Here is an 11,943-nt window from a genome sequence, read left to right as displayed (position 1 = left end):
CAGCAGAGGGAGCACGCCCCATCCACATCGACGGGCTGCAGTGGAAGAAGGTGAAAAGCTTCAAGTTCTTCGGCGTACACATCACTGACAATCTGAAATGGTCCACCCACACAGACAGTGTCAGATAGTGTGGTGAAGAAGGCGCAACAGCACCTCTTCAACCTCAGGAGGCTGAATAAATTACCCTCGGCCCCTAAGACCCTCACAAACTTTTACAGATGCACCATTGAGAGCATCCTGTCAGGCTGTATCACCGCCTGGTACGGACACTGCACTGTTCGTAACCGCAGGGCTCTCCAGAGGGTGGTGCGGTCTGCGCATCACATCACCTGGGGCACAATGCCTGCCCTCCAGGACATCTACAGCACCCAGGCCAATAAGATCATCAAGGACCTCAGCCACCCGAGCCACAGCCTGTTCACCCTGCTTCCTTCCAGAATGTGAAGTCAGTACAGGTACATCAAAGCTGGGACAGAGAGACTGAAAAACAGCTTCTATCTCAAGGCCATCAGACTGTTAAATAGTCACCACTAGCTGGCCTCTGCCGAGTACCCTGCCCTGAACTTTAGAGGCTGCTGCCTATGTACATAGAGATGGAACACTGGTCACTTTAATAATGTTTACATACTGTTTTATCCATTTCATATGTATATACTGTATTCTAGTCAAGGCCTATCCTATTTAACTATTGCTATAGTCTATCCTACCTATTCTTCAGATATACTACATAAAGTGCATTTGGAAAGTATTCAGACCCCTTAATTTTTTCCACATTTTGTTACGTTACAGCCTTATTCTAAAATGGATTACATTTTCTTCCCCTCATCAATCTACACACAATACCCCATAATGACAAAGCATAAACAGGTTTTTAGACATTTTTGCAAATGTATTTCACCTTGCTCAATAAGTAAGTACATAAGGGGTAATAACAGAACAGAACAAAACAGAATTGAATAAATTGAAATAGAATAGAACATACAGTGCATGGTACCAAATCTGGAGTGCCACGTGGTGGTCGGGAGAGGTTGTGTTTTCTCTAGCAGGAGGTAAGCTTGGCTTCTTATATGGTGTTGAGTAAAGCTTAAACCATGTATTTAGATTGTAGGTAGGTATTGTAGTTAGGTATTGTAGGTAGTTTATTTAGGTAGTTATTGTAGGTTATTGTAGGTAATTATTGTAGGTAAGTATTGTATTCGGCGGTGCCCGGTGAAGCACGAGGCTAGCACGAGGCTAGCTAACCCACTACCTGGACCAATAAAGCTAGCTAGCTAGCGGGTAGCTACTGGTAACTTTTAACAACTGTGGATAGTTGTTTCCAATGTTATTTCACGCTTAAGAGTACCTGTGATTAAGCCAGCTAGCTACCTACCATTCAGCTGTTTTTCTAACCTCATTATCTGAGGCATTAACGTTAGGTAGTTAGTAGCTACTGTACTTAATTACAGCTACTGATTGCAGAAGACCAATGTCTTCTTGTCTGCCACCCAGACAGCTGGCGTCGGGTAAGTTTGGCTTTATACATAGCTTGGGCTTTGTCGAGTAAGGCTTAAACTATGTATTTAGATTGTAGTTAGGTATTGTAGGTAGGCATCGTGGGTTGTTGTGGGTAGTTATTGTATGTAATTATTGTAGGTTAGCATTGTATTCGGCGGTGCCGGGTGTAGCACGAAGCTAGCTAGCTAGCTAACTCACCTCCTGGACTAGCTGGCGAGTAGCTATTAGCAACGGTAGCAACTAAATACAATATCCTTTTAGCCAGCTACATTTGTTCGCAGCGCCGCCGTTTTTCAAAACAAAGTCAACACAGCAGCCATTGCTATCTAGCCAACACGACCAGCTAGCTGTACTGTAGCAGCTAAATACAATATATTTGTGCTAGCTAGCCAACGTTTAATTATTGCTGCGTTATGAAAGGAACTAGACACGGATTATCTGTTTAGTGTGTTAACACACTATTGGTAGTTTGTTGTAACCAAGTATTGGTGCTAAACTGTGTGTTATTGGATGCTAGCATGCTAGTTAGCTATGGCGTCATAGTTAGCTAGCTGAATAAAGTAAGTTGAGTCTATTCCTTGAAACATTGAACCGCTGTAGTTTACAACAATTCTAATTTCTAAAGTGGAAGTTGGGAGAGTTTTATTCGGGTGGTTCAGTGAAACAATTATAGTTTCTGAGGTGGAAGTTGGGAGAGTTATATTTGGGAGTTTTGGTGAGGGAGGCCCTACTCTCTCCTTTCCCAGATGTTTAGTTCATTTCATTCCGATCTCCTCTGCATTATTGTAGCCTTTTGCTACAGCCTGTCAACTATGCCTCTGCCTATCCCTGTTCTCTCCTCTCCGCACAGGCTACACAAACGCCTCACACCGCGTGGCTGCTGCCTCTCTAACCTGGTGGTCCCTGCACGCACCACACACCTGGAGTTCCAGGTCTCAGGCAGCCTCTGGAACTGCCGTTCTGCTGCCAACAAGGCTGACTTCATCCCAGCCTATGCTACCCTCCAGTCCCTCGACTTCCTGGCGCTGACGGAAACATGGATTACCACTGAAAACACTGCTACTCCTACTGCTCTCTCCTCGTCTGACCATGTGTTCTCGCATACCCCGAGAGCATCTGGTCAGAGGGGTGGTGGCACAGGAATCCTCATCTCTCCCAAGTGGACATTCTCAATTTTTCCCCTAACCCATCTGTCTATCTCCTCATTTGAATTCCATGCTGTCACAGTCACTAGCCCATTTAAGCTTAATATCCTTGTCATCTATCGCCCTCCAGGTTCCCTTGGAGAGTTCATCAATGAGCTTGACGCCTTGATAAGTTCCTTTCCTGAGGATGGCTCACCCCTCACAGTTTTGGGGGATTTCAACCTCCCTACGTCTACATTTGACTCATTTCTCTCTGCCTCCTTCTTTCCACTCCTCTCCTCTTTTGACCTCACCCTCTCACCGTCCCCCCCTACTCACAAGGCAGGCAATACGCTTGACCTCATCTTTACTAGATGCTGCTCTTCTACTAATCTCACTGCAACTCCCCTCCATGTCTCCGACCACTACTTTGTATCCTTTTCTCTCTCGCTCTCCTCCAACACTACTCACTCTGCCCCTACACAGATGGTAATGCGCCGCCGCAACCTTCGCTCTCTCTCTCCCACTACTCTCTCCTCTTCCATCCTATCATCTCTTCCCTCTGCTCAATCCTTCTCCCTCCAATCTCCTGATTCTGCCTCCTCAACCCTCCTCTCCTCCCTTTCTGCATCCTTTGACTCTCTGTGTCCCCTATCCTCCCGGCCGGCTCGGTCCTCCCCTCCAGCTCCGTGGCTTGATGACTCATTGCGAGCTCACAGAACAGAGCTCCGGGCAGCGGAGCGGAAATGGAAGAAAACTAAACTCCCTGCCGACCTGGCATCTTTTCACTCCCTCCTCTCTACATTTTCTTCATCTGTTTCCGCTGCTAAGGCCACGTTCTACCACTCTAAATTCCAAGCATCTGCCTCTAACCCTAGGAAGCTCTTTGCCACATTCTCCTCCCTGCTGAATCCCCCCCCCCCCCCCCTCCTCTCTCTCTGTGGATGACTTCGTCAACCACTTTGAAAAGAAGGTTGACGACATCCGATCCTCGTTTGTTAAGTCTAATGACACTGCTGGTCCTGCTCACACTGCCCTACCCTATGCTTTGACTTCTTTCTCCCCTCTCTCTCCAGATAAAATCTTGCGACTTGTGACTGCAGGCCGCCCAACAACCTGCCCGCTTGACCCCATCCCCTCCTCTCTTCTCCAGACCATCTCCGGTGACCTTCTCCCCTACCTCACCTCGCTGATCAACTCATCCTTGGCCGCTGGCTATGTCCCTTCCGTCTTCAAGAGAGCGAGAGTTGCACCCCTTCTCAAAAAACCAACACTCGATCCCACTGATGTCAACAACTACAGACCAGTATCCCTTCTTTCTTTTCTTTCCAAAACTATTGAGCGTGCCGTCTTTAGCCAACTCTCTTGCTATCTCTCTCAGAATTACCTTCTTGATCCAAACCAGTCAGGTTTCAGGACTGGTCATTCAACTGAGACTGCTCTTCTCTGTGTCACGGAGGCTCTCCGCACTGCTAAAGCTAACTCTCTCTCCTCTGCTCTTGTCCTTCTAGACCTGTCTGCTGCCTTTGATACTGTGAACCATCAGATCCTCCTCTCCACCCTCTCCGAGCTGGGCATCTCCGGCGCGGCTCACTCCTGGATTGCGTCCTACCTGACCGGTCGCTCCTACCAAGTGGCGTGGCGAGAAGCTGTCTCCGCACCACGTGCTCTCACCACTGGTGTCCCCCAGGGCTCAGTTCTAGGCCCTCTCCTATTCTCCCTATACACCAAGTAACTTGGCTCTGTCATATCCTCACATGGCCTCTCCTATCATTGCTACGCTGACGATACACAACTAATCTTTTCCTTTCCCCCTTCTGATAACCAGGTGGCGAATCGCATCTCTGCATGTCTGGCAGACATATCAGTATGGATGACGGATCACCACCTCAAGCTGAACCTTGGCAAGACGGAGCTGCTCTTCCTCCCGGGGAAGGACTGCCCGTTCCATGATCTCGCCATCACGGTTGACAACTCCGTTGTGTCCTCCTCCCAGAGTGCGAAGAGCCTTGGCGTGACCCTGGACAACACCCTGTCGTTCTCCGCTAACATCAAGGCGGTGACCCGATCCTGCAGGTTCATGCTCTACAACATTCGGAGAGTACGACCCTGCCTTACACAGGAAGCGGCACAGGTCCTAATCCAGGCACTTGTCATCTCCCGTCTGGATTACTGCAACTCGCTGTTGGCTGGGCTCCCTGCCTGTGCCATTAAACCCCTACAACTAATCCAGAATGCCGCAGCCCGTCTGGTGTTCAACCTTCCCAAGTTCTCTCACGTCACCCCGCTCCTCCGCACACTCCACTGGCTTCCAGTTGAAGCTCGCATCTGTTACAAGACCATGGTGCTTGCCTATGGAGCTGTGAGGGGAACGGCACCTCTGTACCTTCAGGCTCTGATCAGTCCCTACACCCAAACGAGGGCATTGCGTTCATCCACCTCTGGCCTGCTGGCTCCCCTTCCTCTGCGGAAGCATAGTTCCCGCTCAGCCCAGTCAAAACTGTTCGCTGCTCTGGCACCCCAATGGTGGAACAATCTCCCTCACGACGCCAGGACAGCGGAGTCACTCACCACCTTCCGGAGACATTTGAATCCCCACCTCTTTAAGGAATACCTGGGATAGGATAAAGTAATCCTTCTACCCCCCCGCCCCCCCCCCCCCCCCTTAAAAAAAAAAATATATATATATATAAATATATATATATTTGTAAAGTGGTTAACCCACTGGCTATAGGGTGAATGCACCAATTTGTAAGTCGCTCTGGATAAGAGCGTCTGCTAAATGACGTAAATGTAAATGTAAATGTTTTCAAATCAAAAGGTTAATCTGTATCCCCTGTAGATTACTTTTCAACAACAAAAATAATTATTGCTGTGAAGTATGGTACCAAAACTCACATGACAGAAAAACTGTGTGAGTGACAGTAGGTCCATGTTGGTAAATAGACAGACAGCGAGACAGACAGACAGATAGATACTGTAGATAGTTAGTTAGTTTCTATCTATCTATCTACAGTGGGGAAAAAAAGTATTTAGTCAGCCACCAATTGTGCAAGTTCTCCCACTTAAAAAGATGAGAGAGGCCTGTAATTTTCATCATAGGTACACGTCAACTATGACAGACAAATTGAGAGAAAAAAAATCCAGAAAATCACATTGTAGTATTTTTAATGAATTTATTTGCAAATGATGGTGGAAAATAAGTATTTGGTCACCTACAAACAAGCAAGATTTCTGGCTCTCACAGACCTGTAACTTCTTCTTTAAGAGGCTCCTCTGTCCTCCACTCGTTACCTGTATTAATGGCACCTATTTGAACTTGTTATCAGTATAAAAGACACCTGTCCACATCCTCAAACAGTCACACTCCAAACTCCACTATGGCCAAGACCAAAGAGCTGTCAAAGGACACCAGAAACAAAATTGTAGACCTGCACCAGGCTGGGAAGACTGAATCTGCAATAGGTAAGCAGCTTGGTTTGAAGAAATCAACGGTGGGAGCAATTATTAGGAAATGGAAGACATACAAGACCACTGATAATCTCCCTCGATCTGGGGCTCCATGCAAGATCTCACCCCGTGGGGTCAAAATGATCACAAGAACGGTGAGCAAAAATCCCAGAACCACACGGGGGGACCTAGTGAATGACCTGCAGAGAGCTGGGACCAAAGTAACAAAGCCTACCATCAGTAACACACTACGCCGCCAGCGACTCAAATCCTGCAGTGCTAGACGTGTCCCCCTGCTTAAGCCAGTACATGTCCAGGCCCGTCTGAAGTTTGCTAGAGTGCATTTGGATGATCCAGAAGAGGATTGGGAGAATGTCATATGGTCAGATGAAACCAAAATATAACTTTTTGGTAAAAACTCAACTCGTCGTGTTTGGAGGACAAAGAATGCTGAGTTGCATCCAAAGAACACCATACCTACTGTGAAGCATGGGGGTGGAAACATCATGCTTTGGGGCTGTTTTTCTGCAAAGGGACCAGGACGACTGATGCGTGTAAAGGAAAGAATGAATGGGGCCATGTATCGTGAGATTTTGAGTGAAAACCTCCTTCCATCAGCAAGGGCATTGAAGATGAAATGTGGCTGGGTCTTTCAGCATGACAATGATCCCAAACACACCGCCCGGGCAACGAAGGAGTGGCTTCATAAGAAGCATTTCAAGGTCCTGGAGTGGCCTAGCCAGTCTCCAGATCTCAACCCCATAGAAAATCTTTGGAGGGAGTTGAAAGTCCGTGTTGCCCAGCGACAGCCCCAAAACATCACTGCTCTAGAGGAGATCTGCATGGAGGAATGGGCCAAAATACCAGCAACAGTGTGTGAAAACCTTGTGAAGACTTACAGAAAACGTTTGACCTGTGTCATTGGCAACAAAGGGTATATAACAAAGTATTGAGAAACTTTTGTTATTGACCAAATACTTATTTTCCACCATAATTTGCAAATAAATTCATAAAAAATCCTACAATGTGATTTTCTGGATTTGTTTTTCTCATTTTGTCTGTCATAGTTGACGTGTACCTATGATGAAAATTACAGGCCTCTCATCTTTTTAAGTGGGAGAACTTGCACAATTGGTGGCTGACTAAATACTTTTTTTCCCCACTGTATTAGCCTTTCTTGTAGGCCTATTTTGTTTTAATCAGAACATAAACTGTATCCAGCCTACTGGTGGGCGCTGTTGAGTTTTGGCCGCAGGAGGATTTATTTTTGAGTTTTCAGCTTCAGATAAGAATAGACTGAGGAGGTGTTTTTGGTGCAACATTGTATAGGCCTACTATGCTACAGTAGACCTACATGCTATTACAGTGCATTCGGAAAGTATTCAGACCCCTTAACTTTTTATTACATTACAGCCCTATTCTCAAATTGATTCAAAAAAAAAATCCCCTCATTAATCTACACACAATCCCACATAATGACAAAGCAAAAACAAGTTTTTAGAAGTTTTAGCAAATTTATAAAATAAAAAAAACGGGAACAGCACATTTACATAAGTATTCAGACCCTTTACTCAGTACTTTGTTGAAGCACCTTTGTCAGCGATTACAGCATCGATTCTTCTTGAGTATGACACTACAAGCTTGGCACACCTGTATTTGGGGAGTTTCTCCCATTTTTCTCTGCATATCCTCTCAAGCTCTGTCAGGTTGGATGGAGAGCGTTGTTGCACAGCTATTTTCAGGTCTCTCCAGAGATGTTAGATCGGGTTCAAGTCCGGGCTCTGGCTGGGCCACTCAAGGACTTTCAGAGACATGTCCCGAAGCCACTCCTGCGTTGTCTTGGCAGTGTGTGTAGGGTTGTTGTCCTGTTGTAAGGTGAACCTTCGCCCCAGTCTGATGTCATGAGCGCTCTGGAGCAGGTTTTCATCTAGGATCTCTCTATACTTTGCTCTGTTCATCTTTCGCTCGATCCTGACTAGTGTCCCAGTCCCTGCTGCTGAAAAACATCCCCAAGCATGATGCTGCCACCAACATGCTTCACCGTAGGGATGGTGCCAGGTTGCCTCCAGATGTGACGCTTCGCATTCAGGCCAAAGAGTTCAATCTTGGTTTCATCAGACCAGAGAATCTTGTTTCTTATGGTCTGAGAGTCTTTAGGTGCCCAAGCGGGCTGTCATGTGTCTTTTACTGAGGAGTGGTTTCCATCTGGCCACTCTACCATAAAGGCCTCATTGGTGGAGTGCTGCAGAGATGGTTGTCCTTCTGGAAGGTTCTCCAATCTCCACAGAGGAACTCTAGAGCTCTGTCAGAGTGACCATCGGGTTCTTGGTCACCTCCCTGACCAAGGCGCTTCTCTCCCGATTGCTCAGTTTGGTCGGGCGGCCAGCTCTTGGAAGAGTCTTGGTGGTTCCAAACAATTTCCATTTAAGAATGTTCTTGGGGACCTTCAATGCTGCAGAAATTGTTTGGGTACCCTTCACTAGATCTGTGCCTCAACACAATTCTGTCTCGGAGCTCTACGTACAATTCCTTCGACCTCATGGCTTGGTTTTTGCTCTGACATGCACTGTCAACTGTGGGACCTTATATAGACAGGTATGTGCCTTTCCAAATCATGTCCAATCAATTGAATGTACCACAGGTGGACTCCAATCAAGTTGTAGAAACATCTCAAGGATGATCAATGGAAACAGGATGCACCTGAGCTCAATTTCGAGACTCATAGCAAAGGGTCTGAATACTTTTTTAAATACATTTGCAAACATTTCTAAAAACCTGTTTCGCTTTGTTATTATGGTGTATTGTGTGTAGATTGATAAGATACATTTATTTATTTTTACATCCATTTTAGAATAAGGCAATAAAGTAATAAAATGTGGTCTGAATACTTTCCAAATGCACTGTATTCTATCCATGTACTGTCCATAATGTCTATACATGCCATCATATATATACAGAACAAGTCAAAACTTTGGACACACCTACTCATTCCAGGGTTTTTCTACAGTGAGGGAAAAAAGTATTTGATCCCCTGCTGATTTTGTACGTTTGCCCACTGACAAAGAAATGATCAGTCTATAATTTGAACAGTGAGAGACAGAATAACAACAAAAAACTCCAGAAAAACGCATGTCAAAAATGTTATACATTTATTTGCATTTTAATGAGGGAAATAAGTATTTGACCCCCTCTCAATCAGAAAGATTTCTGGCTCCCAGGTGTCTTTTATACAGGTAACGAGCTGAGATTAGGCGCACACTCTTAAAGGGAGTGCTCCTAATCTCAGCTTGTTACCTGTATAAAAGACACATGTCCACAGAAGAAATCAATCAATCAGATTCCAAACTCTCCACTTTGGCCAAGACCAAAGAGCTCTCCAAGGATGTCAGGGACAAGATTGTAGACCTACACAAGGCTGGAATGGGCTACAAGACCATCGCCAAGCAGCTTGGTGAGAAGGTGACAACAGTTGGTGCGATCATTCGCAAATGGAAGAAACACAAAATAACTGTCAATCTCCCTCGGCCTGGGGCTCCATGGAAGATCTCACCTCGTGGAGTTGCAATGATCATGAGAACAGTGAGGAACCAGCCCAGAACTACGCGGGAGGATCTTGTCAATGATCTCAAGGCAGCTGGGACCATAGTCACCAAGAAAACAATTGATAACACACTATGCCTTGAAGGACTGACATCCTGCAGCGCCCGCAAGGTCCCCCTGCTCAAGAAAGCATATATACATGCCCGTCTGAAGTTTGCCAATGAACATCTGAATGATTCAGAGGAGAACTGGGTGAAAGTGTTGTGGTCAGATGAGACCAAAATGGAGCTCTTTGGCATCAACTCAACTCGCCGTGTTTGGAGGAGGAGGAATGCTGCCTATGACCCCAAGAACACCATCCCCACCGTCAAACATGGAGGTGGAAACATTATGCTTTGGGGGTGTTTTTCTGCTAAGGGGACAGGACAACTTCACCGCATCAAAGGGATGATGGACGGGGCCATGTACCGTCAAATCTTGGGTGAGAACCTCCTTCCCTCATTGAAAGTAGGTCGTGGATGGGTATTCCAGCATGACAATGACCCAAAACACACGGCCAAGTCAACAAAGGAGTGGCTCAAGAAGAAGCACATTAAGGTCCTGGAGTGGCCTAGCCAGTCTCCAGACCTTAATCCCATAGAAAATCTGTGGAGGGAGCTGAAGGTTCGAGTTGCCAAACGTCAGCCTCGAAACCTTAATGACTTGGAGAAGATCTGCAAAGAGGAGTGGGACAAAATCCCTCCTGAGATGTGTGCAAACCTGGTGGCCAACAGAAGAAACATCTGACCTCTGTGATTGCCAACAAGAGTTTTGCCACCAAGTACTAAGTCATGTTTTGCAGAGGGGTCAAATACTTATTTCCCTCATTAAAATGCAAATAAATTCATAAAATGTTTGACATGCGTTTTTCTGGATTTTTTTGTTGTTATTCTGTCTCTCACTGTTCAAATAAATCTACCATTAAAATTATAGACTGATCATTTCTTTGTCAGTGGGCAAACATACAAAATCAGCAGGGGATCAAATACTTTTTTCCCTCACTGTATGGAATCATGTACTAACCAAATAAGTGTTAAACAAATTTATTTTATATTTGAGATTCTTCAAATAGCAACCCTTTGCCGTGATGACAGCTTTGCACACTCTTAGCGTTCTCTCAACCAGCTTCACCTGGAATACTTTTCCAACAGTCTTGAAGGAGTTCCCACATATGCTGAGCACTTGTTGGCTGCTTTTCCTTCACTCTGCGGTCCGACTCATCCCAAACCATCTCAATTTGGTTGAGATCGGGGGATTGTGGAGGCCAGGTCATCTGATGCAGCACTCCATCACTCACCTTCTTGGTAAAATAGCCCTTACGCAGCCTGGAGGTGTGTTGGGTCATTGTCCTGTTGAAAAACAAATGATAGTCCCACTAAGCCCAAACCAGATGGGATGGCGTATCGCTGCAGAATGCTGTGAATTCTAAATAAATCACAGACAGTGTCACCAATAAAGCACCCCCACACTCTAACACCGCCTCCTCCATGCTTTATGGTGGCAAATACACATGTGGAGATCATCCGTTCACCCACACCGCGTCTCACAAAAACACGGCATTTGGATCTCCAAAAATCTCAAATTTGGGCTGCAGACCAAAGGACACATTTCCACTGGTCTAATGTCCATTGCTCGTGTTTCTTGGTCCAAGCAAGTCTCTTCTTCTTATTGGTGTCATTTAGTAGTGAAAAACCCATACCAATAAAAATATAATATTAAGATGGGCAGTCTGAGATTTGGCTTTTTCTTTGCAACTCTGCATCCCGGAGTCGTTTCTTCACTGTTGCCGTTGAGACTGGTGTTCTGTGGGTACTATTTAATGAAGCTGCCAGTTGAGGACCTGTGAGGCGTCTGTTTCTCAAACTAGACACTCTGTATTTGTCCTCTTGCTCAGTTGTGCACCGGGGCCTCCCACTCCTCTTTCTATTATGGTTAGAGCCTGTTTGCGCTGTTCTGTGAAGGGAGTAGTACACAGCGTTGTACGAGATCTTCAGTTTCTTGGCAATTTCTCGCATGGAATAGCTTTCATTTCTCAGAACAAAAATAGACTGACGAGTTTCAGATAAAGTTATTTGTTTCTGGCCATTTTGAGCCTGTAATCGAACCCACAATTGCTGATGCTCCAGATACTCAACTAGTCTCAAGAAATCCAGTTGTATTGCTTCTTTAAATCAGCACAACAGTTTTCAGCTGTGCTAACATAATTGCAAAAGGGTTTTCTAATGATCAATTAGCCTTTTAAAATGATAAACTTGGATTAGCAAACACAACATGCCATTGGAACACAGGACTG

Source organism: Coregonus lavaretus (genome assembly GCF_964263955.1).
Source record: "Coregonus lavaretus genome assembly, chromosome: 27".
Classification (NCBI taxonomy): Eukaryota; Metazoa; Chordata; class Actinopteri; order Salmoniformes; family Salmonidae; genus Coregonus; species Coregonus lavaretus.
The sequence above is the reverse complement of the archived record's forward strand: the minus strand, read 5'-3'. Positions refer to the sequence as shown.